Source organism: Triticum urartu, chromosome 1A (assembly GCF_056163025.1).
Source record: "Triticum urartu cultivar PI428250 chromosome 1A, HENAU_Tu73, whole genome shotgun sequence".
NCBI lineage: Eukaryota > Viridiplantae > Streptophyta > Magnoliopsida > Poales > Poaceae > Triticum > Triticum urartu.
Window position 1 is genome coordinate 453,165,394 of NC_141873.1, and position 12,317 is coordinate 453,177,710.

At 41.8% G+C, this 12,317-nt stretch overlaps 1 long non-coding RNA gene across 2 annotated transcripts; it reads right to left on the reverse strand.

Annotated features, from left to right (window-relative positions):
• Positions 1-820: 820 nt before the first annotated feature.
• Positions 821-5,636, reverse strand: LOC125532242 (uncharacterized). Of its 2 annotated transcripts, XR_015603659.1 has the most exons (5): positions 5,236-5,636; positions 3,990-5,149; positions 2,673-3,899; positions 1,907-1,991; positions 821-1,246 (listed from the first exon to the last, which is right to left on the reverse strand). It is a non-coding gene; the product is annotated as an uncharacterized LOC125532242 (long non-coding RNA). The 2 variants fall into 2 exon arrangements; XR_015603658.1 differs by lacking the exon at positions 821-1,246 and having other exon boundaries at positions 1,576-1,991; positions 5,236-5,635.
• Positions 5,637-12,317: the final 6,681 nt, after the last annotated feature.

Consider the following 12,317-nt stretch of genomic DNA (forward strand, 5'->3'; position numbering starts at 1 on the left):
AAACATCTATCATTTTGTGTCTATGGCCGACAGTAAAAATTGCTTAAAATTATAAAAGTCCTCCCAACAAATTTATTGGAAATAGAAAAACACAATCAGATGGATTAATATGGGGAAAACTAGTTCCAAGTTCCCACGCTAAAGCAACACTTAAATGCAGGCACAACCACATTGCTTTTCTACAAGATGAACAAGGTCAAGAACATTCTAGCCATTCTGCCAAGGCAACAATTCTCTGAAGGGCTCTCAAACAAAGACTATGCTCCTCTGTGGTCACTCATAACCCACTGAATTTGGACTCACTTACTGATAAATGATTTACTTTGCCTGGGGGTTCTTTTTCCAAGGAGGAAATTGATGATGTAGTACATAATTTTCCATCAGATAAAGCCCATGGGTCTGATGCTTTTATTCTTGATATTGTTAAAGCATGTTGCGGTATCATTGTTGAGGACTTTTATTGTCTCATTGATGATTTTTATTATGGAAAAGTCAAGTTTCAGAGTATGAACTATTTTTTTTATCACCTTGATCCCAAAACATGATGCCCAAATGCATGCTAGTGATTTGAAACCTACTAGATGACCAGTTGCGCCAAATGGCGCAAAACCCGTTTAAAACCATGTTCTTGTTGAAAATATTTGCATTTTTTCAAAAACCGTATATTTGGGTACATTTGGTAAGAATTTATACGCCTATATATAAAGGAAATTAAATGCAAATATTTTCTTAAGGTAATAAATGCCACAAATTAGATCATCGGTAGGTCAAAATAGTTGAGTCTACAATTAGGAATTCCGAGTAACTGTAAAGTTGCATTAAAAAAAAGTAAACACAAGTGACACAATAAAATGTACTTAATACATGAACTCGTGAACATTGTTTACAGGAGAAGTTAATAGAAATAGTAGTCAATTACATCATATAATTTGGTTTTATACTCTTCTATACCTGGAGCTACAAAAAAAGCCCATTTCTTCAGCAAGCTACACCCCTCGCAGCCACTGCCGAGGGAACCGTTGTTTCTGCCAAGCCTCCATGGCAATTCATCTACAGGTCCACAACTGTAATTCCTCCCGAAGCATAAACAATAAACAAATCCAGTCCTGATCTCCATATCTCTAGCATAAGTGTACAATAACCATTGTTCAGGAAAATGATGAGTCATTTATGAGAAGCCAAGTGCCACCTGATATAATAGAGAAAACAACTAATCTGCTTCTGCCAAGCCTCCATGGAAATTCATCTACAAAACAATACTCTGCTTAAAAACAATGACCACTACCAATTGGAAATATATCATCTACAGATGAGCTACAGAGAAACCTATAAATTTTCAGAAACAATGACGTCACTGACAGCAAAAACAACATGGAAAACCTGATCAGGTAACATGCATAGTTTTTCCTGATCTCCTAAACTGTATTCAAGTGCATCCTTGCATAAAGGGCAACCATTTGTGAAATTCCCAATAGCATATTTAATTTTATGATAAACAGAAAGACCTGCCATGCATTTGGATAATGGATAACATAACAAGGGATCAGGTCGTGGACAATAATCTCATGAGGCAAGTGATACAAGTGCACTTATGTGCATTAGGAGTAGAAGGCATCTTGAAGCACTTATCCTCAATGAGCCTTGAATACAGTGTTGGGAGAGTGAGTCTAGGGGGGTAGAAACATGTACTAAGATGCCTGCACACGCCTCACCAAGTATTATCTAAGAGACTTCTGGCAAAAAAAGTACTCCCTCCGTCTCACAATATAAGACGTTTTTGCAAGCTATGTTAGCTTGCAAAAACGTCTTACATTATTCAGACGGAGGGAGTATTGTCTAAGAGACATGAGCTAACTGTTCCCATCAAGTATGCATTGGAGGAGGGAGAGTGGAGGCGGATCAGTACGGGAGGGTTTCCTCCTCCTCTTGGTCAGCCATCGTGGTACCACTAAATCGCCAGGTTTCATAATAAGGCAGGCCTACTCAACATCCTGCAAAAAGAAAACTGGGTTAGGCAATATTTCAAGTTATAGTGGGGAACATAAGATTCAAATGGGGACCTTCATAAAATTTTATAGCATACTGATCAAGGGATCATCCTTTAAATGGAAACATGGATTTTGCCATCAATCATATATTGTTAGCACTCGTCTTCTTAGTTTGAGGTTTTAAAAGAGCCAAAATCATGAGAACATGAACAGAAAAAGAAACAAGAAATTACTAGTAAGAACATCTAAATTTATTCCTCAAAGGCAAATAAATAACACATAGTTTCTCAAGCACAACTTCTGAAATCTAAATTTACTTTTATGTAGATGTAACACCAGTGACATATTTACTTTTATGTATACCAATAAAATAGCTAACCCAAAAAACGTTATGGCAATCTACAGTGCACTGTGATCTCTAATTAGCTAAAAAGAAATATTTGCCTATTCCACTTGCTGCTTCCTTTCTATTTTTGTTGCAACATAACACCAAGGCATCCTCTGCTTTCTAGTTACAGTGCAATTTAAAATCAGAGTGAGTGTGAACATAGATGCATTTATTCAGAAATGAGGAAGCAGCAAGTGAAGAATGCCTAAAATTTAAGGAAAATGCAACCACTGTTTGCAAATACATGGTCATTAATATTCCAGGTAATAGCCGCGGAATGGAAGAGGAGGATTGACCTGAGCTTGCATGGAAGCAGGATAGCGTTATGGATGACCATGCTAAGGCGGCTGCTTGGTAGATCCATGGCATATTCAATGCTAGTCAGCACAGTGGAACAGTGCCATAGGGAGGGGGCTATATTGGAGATCCGTGCAGCTACCCATGCGCTGGGTGGATCGGCAGCCCTTGTCGGCATGAAAGAAAGTGGTGGTTCATGAGCATTTCATTTTCCATGACCATGAAAAGATAAACACAAAGGTCAGGGGTAGGTTATAGCTGGCAAGAATTTTTCTTGTTTGATAGTTGTCGTTTGATACATAAATGTGCAACACAAACTGAAACAATGACACCATAGAAACATAAATTCAGAAATAGACAAACTAAAATGGATTTGTTCAGTTTAGTTTAAAGATGTGTTAGTTGAAGTAGGCTGCACCTAATCAAGTTGTCGGTCCTAACCACAGAACATAAAAAAGCACATACATATTTCACTAAATAGGAGAGGAGCAACCAATTTTAGCAATATCTAAACTGTAGATGTAACTATCCAAGTATCATTTTCCTTTGCATCCTCTGTCCTTTTCTTTTTATCTTTCTCTGAATTTCTCTTTTACCTCTACCAGTGCATAACATATGGTATTTGAGCGCAAATAGAGTAGGTACTCGCAAGCATATGCAAACCCAATATGCAAAGATTCAGATTTGTTACAGAGAGAAGGATACCTCTGCAGTCACGACATTGCAAAAATGCAAAGAATCATATATGTGCCTCTTTTCATATAATGCCAATGTGTTCCATATTAAATAATTAAACAACCTGAAGGTAGCAATGTGCATGACATAACAGAGAAATTCCAATAAGGCAATAGATAACTTTCATAAGAACACATATCTAGATAGTGACAAAGAAAGAATCAGGCCACATCAATTCCAACAGGAAGAAACCCAAAAGGGAGTGGGAAGGAACCTAACCTTCATAGTCAACAACACATATGACCCAACAACTAACCCTGCTGAAGCAAGAAGGTTAAGATACAAGGAGTGGTAAACTCAGAGTCATTGAACAAAGAGATTTAGATGGTTCAAAGAAGTTTAATCTAAGAAGGGATAGAATAAACCATAACATCAAAATAAAAATGTAGGAACAAACGTGGATGAGAGAGAGAAAGAACTCATCCTATTCCCCATCACCAAACTCTTCGTTGGGATTCTTCCTCTGCTTTTCAGATTTTCATACATCATGCCTAGGTAAACAGTAAACCCAACATTGAGATCAAATCATCAAAGAACCAAAAAAATAGGGGGAAGAAGATGGCGAGACGCAGATGTGCAACCTAGATTGGGGACGATAACAAGGGCCGGAGAGTAGCGTCCGGCACGTGACGCAAGCGCCGTTTGGAACACCAGCCTCTCTGCTCCTTCCCCAGTGACGTCCTCCTCTGCTCCTTCCCCCCACCGCCATCCTCCTCTGCTACTGGGCAGCGACTGGCTGCTGCCCCTGCTCCCCTCGTCCCGCCGAGTCAAGGAGAGGGGTGGCGACGAGGAGGGACCGCCATGGCGCGCGCTGAGGGAGAAGAACATCGTCTCAATCATGGCTGAAACTTTAACTCCTTTTTTCTGATGAGAACATGATGCTCCTTTTAGCATTACTTCATTTTTAAACAGGTCTCAATCATGGCTGAAAATTTAACTCCTTTTTCTGATGGGAACATGATGCTATCTTGATGTAGATTAATTCACCGTGGCATCTTGTTTTAACATACAGGTTTTTCTTTAAACATGAAAATCTATACGTACAAAGATACATAACCCTGAAGCTGAGTGATGATTATTCCTTTTAGCATTACTTCATTTTTAAACAGGTCTCAAACATGGCTGAAAGTTTAACTCCTTTTTCTGATGAGAACATGATGCTATCTGGATGTAAATTAATTCATCGTGGCATCTTGTTTTAACATAAAGGTTTTCTCTAAACATGAAAATCTATACGTACAGAGATACATAACCCTGAAGCTGACGTTGAGTGATGATTAAATTAGACTGAAGTTTACTAAGTACCCTTTATATAAATAAATGCAATTTTTCCTCTGAACCAAACATCAAACAACACAATAGCAGCCAACCACAAGTTTCGTTCAATCAATAGTCTTTTTATGGTACCCTCAAGCATAAAGGATTTACCTTGACTACCCGAAGTTATCTGAATCTGATAGGAGAATGGATTTGCTCACCTACGCTCTGGGGCGTGGACAGCGGCTAGTGATGGCCTTCAGGTTTGGCGTGCTCCCACAGTGACCATGGTGCCTCCTGGTGCCCCTCGACGCGCCTCCTGGTGCTCATGGCCCTCCACCCCGACCTCGTGCTGACTGCCGCTCGTCCGCTGATGGAGGGCCGCGTCTTCAGCTTGCTGCAGCTGCACGCGTTGCGACGAGATGCGCGCCGGCTGGCACGGCTGCTGCTCCCCTCTTCCTGATAAGCCATAACCATTTGCACACTTTAGAATGAAATTAATTAGAAATCTAGATTGGGGGAACAAAAAAAAAGATTCAGATGCATTCATGGAAAAAGAAGAAATCACACCTGTGCTGCTTCGCCCCACTGTTGTCCTGCTCTGCTCCTTTGCAGCGACCTCCGACCGGTCCAGAACAACGGCGCACAGCGACAGCTGATGGAGGATGGGGAGGCGTCGTGGGAAGAAAGAGATGAACGGCAGCGGCGACCACGCGCTGGGGCTTCGAGAGGAAGAGGAGAGAAGTGGAGGGAAGGAGGAGGCGACACAAAGGATTGGCTCGAGTGCGCACTCGAGCCGAGTCGAGGAGAGGGGGCGGCTGGGTGGAGAGGGAGAGGAGGCGGCTGAGGTGCTGCGGGAGAAGGCGGCTAGGGTTCTGCGGGTGAGGGGGGAGGAAGTGAGCGAGGGGAAAGGAGAGGAGAGGATGCTGGCCACAACGCTCGGCGATACATAGCGCGAATAAAAGGAGACGTGGCCAGTGCCGCTAGTTGGGCGCACTGGCTCATCCTTTATATGTTCAATTTCTTTACCGAATTGTCCCATTAAGATTATCACCAAGCTATTGGCCAACATGTTACATAAAGTAGTTTTAAAGCTCATACATCTGAATCAATATGGTTTTTCTTAAGGCGATCCATACGAGATGCCTTGCTTGGGCATATACTTGCATCAGTGTAGCGACCAGACCTCAAACGGTCCAATCTCTGTGCTCAGGTGTCATCTCTGGATCAGTAATGCTGACACCACATAGTACTTGAAGGATTTATAACAGAGTGGCAATCACACACTTATTACATCGAGAGTCTCAAAAGAGAACTTATTACAATAAATATGGCTTAAGGCCATCTAATAACAATAACAGCGGAAGGCTTGGAAGATAAGTGAGTCCATCAACTCCAACGGCATCACTGAGTATAGAACCACGACCTAAAAGGCACCTTACTCGTCGTCTGAAAAGTCTGCAACATGAACGTTGCAGCCCGAAACGGGTCAGCACATGGAATATGTTGGCAATGTAACACATAGAGAGCAATGAAGGAATAAGGCTATACTACATGCATATTTGGCCGGTGGAAAGCTCTATGGTTACAGTTTTGCGTAAAGCCAATTTTTCCCTACTACAAAGGAATAAATTTTATTTAACTATCATGATAGTTGTTAAACATTGAGAATGGTTGACAGCATTCTCAATCCCAATTAAGAAACATCATTAAAACCCAACAAAATTAATTTTAGAGTAACATGATGAGATTCACATGATAGTCCAAGTACTAGATACTCAAGATGTCCATAACCGGGGACACGGTTAACCATGATTAGTTTATACACTCTATAGAGGTTTGCGCACTTTTCCCCACAAGACTCGATCTCCTCCGTTGGGATTCTCGCACTACATGGTGTTTGAGAAACGGATGACCGAGACATAGTATTTCAGAAGCGCTAGCACCTTACGATCGGGTAGACCGTTACACCTACTTTCCCCTACATCTGCTAGTCTACCACTGTAAGAGTTCGCACAACTTAGTCAACTATGCTAGAGCCCATAGTAGCTTGTGGCTGCACATGGAAGTTTCTAGCATGAATAATCTCATGATCCCTTTGAGCCTGGGTGGCGGTCGAAAAGAAAAACAGGCAATCGCTGGAATACCCAGGTGCCTCAATCCACCCAGATGTTTATTTAAGTTGCCACCTTAGATAAATCATTAATTTAACAAACTCACATCTGTCATGAATACTCTCAAAACCCAATCCACGTCTACGAGCATAGCATGGCATAATAAGCAAACGTAGAAGTAACTCCCAAAGGTTTGATAATAAACAGGTAATAGGTACTACCTCAACTACTTCCCAAAACCCACAATTTAATTAGATCATAATCATGCAATGTGTGAGGGTTGATCTAATGCAATAAAACTGGGTAGTAGGAGGTATGATCATAGTGTTACTTGCCTTGCTGATGATCCGGGAAACCTAGCGATTCGAAGTAGCAAGCGGCGCACTCCGGGTACTCTATCGCAAACAAACAAGCATACAATAAGTACTCAACTAATGCACAGGTAAAACTCAAATAAGAGATCTAACCATAAAGTTCAACTTAAGAACTCCGGTTGGCAAAAAGAACCAAATCGAACGAAGCAACGAAAAACAAACGGCAAAAGAAACAGGCTTCATTTACTATTCTGGATCTAGGGCAATTTTTACAGAGGCAAAAACTTGTTTGAGTTGGTTAAATGGAAAGAGGGTTTCGAGACGAAACTCCAGGCGCTTGAATCGCCTGATTCCGATAAACGAGCGAAAAGTTATACTAGAACGAAAATCGGATCAGAAATCGCGATAAAAAAATCACGGATTTAATCCGATAAAAAAGAAAACGACGAATAGATTAAGAACGAACGTTCGTTCTCTGGATCTAAACGATGAACGCGTTCGTTAAAACGAGCGAACGAGCGAATGCTCCCTAATTAACTAAACCGAAAAAAACGATCTATCTAAAAAATCGAATCTAAAAAAACCGAAAAATCGGTGAAAACCTAACGGTTTTCTAAAAAGAACCGGTGGGCGGCTCGACCTCATCGGCGGCGAACTCCGGCGGCGGCTGGAGGCGGCGACGGCTGCTCCTGGCGCTAGGGTTTCGGGCGGGGCGCGGTGGTAGGCTGGGGCGGCCCGGGGCGGCGGTACTTAAAGGCCTCGGCCAGGGAGTCCTGGCCGGATACAGCCCGAAGTCGGTTCAGCGTTTTTTTAATAATTATGCTCAGAAAAAAAACAAAAAGAATATAAACGGACTCTAAAAATCCCGAAATAAATTTTCCCCGGCTTCTAAAATCAAGCCGCACAGAATGAACATTTATTTGGGGCCCAAATGCAATTTTGAAAAACGCACATTTTTCCTAAATTCAAATAAAATAGCAAATAGAACCAAAATAAAATCTTATTGTATTTTATTATTAAATCCTCAATATTTCTTTATTTTTGGAAAGTCATTTTATTCCCTCTCTCATACTTTTATAATAGAAATAATTGAAGATAAAATAAATAAAATCAAATGATCCTATTTTCAACATTTGAGAAAACTCAAATATGAAAATAACGAAATCCCTAACTCTCTCCGAGGGTCCTTGAGTTGCGTGAAATTTCTAGGATCAACCAAAATGCAATAAAATATGATATGCAATGATAATCTAGTGTATAACATTCCAAATTGAAATTTTGGGATGTTACAAACCTACCCCCCTTAAGATGAATCTCGCCCTCGAGATTCGGGTTGGCTAGAAAATAGGTGAGGGTGGTCCTTCAACAGATCTTCCTCTCGTTCCCAGGTGGCTTCATCCTCTGTGTGGTGGCTCCACTGAACTTTGCAAAACTTGATAACCTTGCTGCGGGTGACTCGACTGGCATATTCGAGAATCATAACTGGTTTCTCCTCGTAGGTCAAATCACTGTCCAACTGAATCGCTTCCAGCGGCACTGTATCTCTCAGCGGTATATCAGCCATCTCCGCGTGGCACTTCTTCAACTGTGAAACGTGGAACACGTCGTGAACTCCTGACAATCCTTCGGGCAATTCCAACTTATAAGCTACTTCTCCCATACGCTCCAAAACCTTGTATGGTCCTACAAAACGTGACGCTAACTTTCCCTTAACTCCAACGCGCTTAACTCCTCGAAGTGGAGATACTCGAAGATAAACTCGGTCTCCGACTTCGTAAACTGTCTCCTTGCATTTAGAATCTGCGTAGCTCTTTTGCCTGGATTGGGCTACCTTGAGCCTTTCGCGAATCAATTTTACTTTCTGTTCAGATTCCTTAATCAGATCCGGTCCAAACAACTGGAGGTCTCCAACTTCATCCCATGACAATGGGGTCCTGCACCTCCTTCCGTACAAGGCTTCCAAAGGGGCCATCTTCAAACTTGATTGATAATTGTTTTTATAAGAGAACTCTGCATATGGCAAATTCTCGTCCCAACTAGATCCATAATCTAGCGCACAAGCTCTTAGCATATCCTCCAAAATCTGTTTGGCTCTCTCGGTCTGTCCATCTGTCTGTGGATGGAAAGCTGTACTGAACTCTAGCCTGGTACCCAAAGTTTCATGCAACTGATTCCAGAATTTTGAGGTAAATTGGGTTCCTCTATCTGATACAATGCTCCTAGGAACTCCATGCAGACATACGATCCTGGTCATGTATATCTTTGCCAACTTGGCACTAGTATAGGTAGTCTTCACTGGGATGAAATGAGCTACCTTTGTCAAACGATCGACTACAACCATATCGAGTCATAGCCTAAACGTGTTCTAGGCAATCCTGTGATAAAATTCATGCCTAACTTATCCCACTTCCATTCGGGTATCGGCAATGGCTGTAGCAATTCTGCTGGCTTCTGATGCTCTGCCTTTACTCTCTGACATACGTCACAAACTGCTACGTATTCCGCAATATCCTTCTTCATTCCGGTCCACCAGAAAGTATCCTTCAAATCCAAATACATCTTGGTATTTCCTGGGTGAATCGAATGTGGTGAATCATGGGCCTCTTGCAGAATCAACTTCCTGATCTCCGGGTCATTGGGCACATAAACACGGTCTTCAAACCATAAGGTATCGTGCTCATCCTCACGAAATCCTTTAGCTTTTCCTTTGCTTATTTTCTCCTTAATAGAAGCAATCTCCTTGTCAGTCTTCTGGGCTTCTCTGATCTTATCCATCAAAGTAGCCTGAATCTCCAATGCTGCTACATAGCCTCTCGGAACTATCTCCAAACATAGCTCACGAAGATTCTCGGCTAACTCTCTTGGTAATTCTCCCGTCATTAAGGTGTTGACATGGCTTTTACGGCTCAACGCGTCGGCTACTACGTTAGCCTTTCCGGGGTGATAATGCAATCTCATATCATAATCCTTGATGAGCTCTAACCATCGCCTTTGTCTGAGATTCAACTCCTTCTGCGTGAAAATATACTTCAAACTCTTGTGATCCGTGTACACCTCACAATGGTTTCCAATGAGAAAGTTTCTCCAGGTTTTCAATGCATGCACTACGGCTGCTAACTCCAAATCATGCGTAGCATAATTCAACTCATGAGGCTTAAGCTGTCGTGAGGCATATGAAACAACTCTTCCTTCTTACATAAGCACTGCTCCAAGTCCTCAACGTGAAGCGTCACAATACACCTCATAATCCTTGGTCTGATCTGGCAAAATCAACACTGGTGATGTAACCAAACGTTTCTTCAACTCCTGGAAACTGGCCTCACATTCCTCGGTCCATATGAACTTGGTATCCTTTTTCAACAACTCCGTCATAGGCTTCGCAATCTTCGAGAAATTTTCAATGAATCTCCGGTAGTATCCTGCAAGTCCAAGAAAACTCTGGATCTCTCCAACTGTTGTTGGCGCTTCCCAATTTGTCACAGTGTCAACCTTGGTGGGATCTACTGCTATACCTTCTCCGGATATAACATGTCCGAGAAATCCAACTTCCTTCAACCAAAACTCACATTTGCTAAACTTGGCATATAACTGATGTTCTCTGAGCTTACCAAGTACCAAACGCAAATGCTCCTTGTGCTCCTCTTCATTCTTCGAGTATACCAGGATATCATCGATGAACACCACGAAGAACTTATCCAAAAACTCCATAAACACTTCGTTCATCATGTTCATAAAATATGCAAGTGCGTTAGTTAGACCAAATGACATAACGGTATACTCATACAGCCCATACCTAGTGGTAAAAGCCATCTTAGGTATATCATGTTCTCGAATCTTCAACTCATGGTATCCTGATCGCAAGTCGATCTTGGAAAATACCTTAGCTCCTTGCAATCGATCAAATAGATCATTAATCATCGGGAGTGGGTACTTGTTCTTGATGGTTACTTCATTCAATCCTCAATAATCAACAACCATCCTTAACGATCCATCCTTCTTCTCCACTAAAAGTACTGGCGATCCCCAAGGCGAAGAATGATGAACCACAAGTATAGGGGATCTATCGTAGTCCTTTCGATAAGTAAGAGTGTCGAACCCAACGAGGAGCAGAAGGAAATGATAAGCGGTTTTCAGCAAGGTATTCTCTGCAAGTACTGAAATAAGTGGCAACATATAGTTTTGTAATAAGGTAAATTGTAACGAGCAACAAGTAAAAAAAGTAAATAAGGTGCAGCAAGGTGGCCCAGTCCTTTTTGTATCAAAGGACAAGCCGGAACAAACTCTTATAATAGGAAAAGCGCTCCTGAGGACACATGGGAATATCGTCAAGCTAGTTTTCATCACGTTCATATGATTCGCGTTCGATACTTTGATAATTTGATATGTGGGTGGACCGGTGCTTGGGTGCTATTCTTACTTGAACAAGCATCCCACTTATGATTAACCTCTATTGCAAGCATCCGCAAATACAACAAAAGTATTAAGGTAAACCTAATCATAGCATGAAACATATGGATCCAAATCAACCCCTTACAAAGCAACGCATAAACTAGGGTTTAAGCTTCTGTCACTCTAGCAACCCATCATCTACTTATTACTTCCCAATGCCTTCCTCTAGGCCCAAATAATGGTGAAGTGTTATGTAGTCGACGTTCACATAACACCACTAGAGGCTAGACAACATACATCTTATCAAAATATCAAACGAATACCAAATTCGCATGACTACTAATAGCAAGACTTCTCCCTTGTCCTCAGGAACGAACGTAATTACTCATAAAGCATATTCATGTTCATAATCAGAGGGGTAATAATATGCATAAAGGATCTGAACATATGATCTTCCACCAAATAAACCAACTAGCATCAACTACAAGGAGTAATCAACACTACTAGCAACCTACTAGCACCAATCCCGGACTTTGAGACAAGAATTGGATACAAGAGATGAACTAGGGTTTGGAGATGAGATGGTGCTGGTGAAGATGTTGATGGAGATTGCCCTCTCCCGATGAGAGGAGCGTTGGTGATGGCGATGGTGATGATTTCCCCCTCCCGGAGGGAAGTATCCCCGGCAGAACAGCTCTGCTGGAGCTCTAGATTGGTTCCACCTCGGTTCCGCCTCGTGGCGGCGGAGTCTCATCCCGAAAGGTTGATTCTGATTTTTTTCTCACCGAAAGACTTCATATAGGAGAAGATGGACGTCGGAGACCCACCAGGGGGC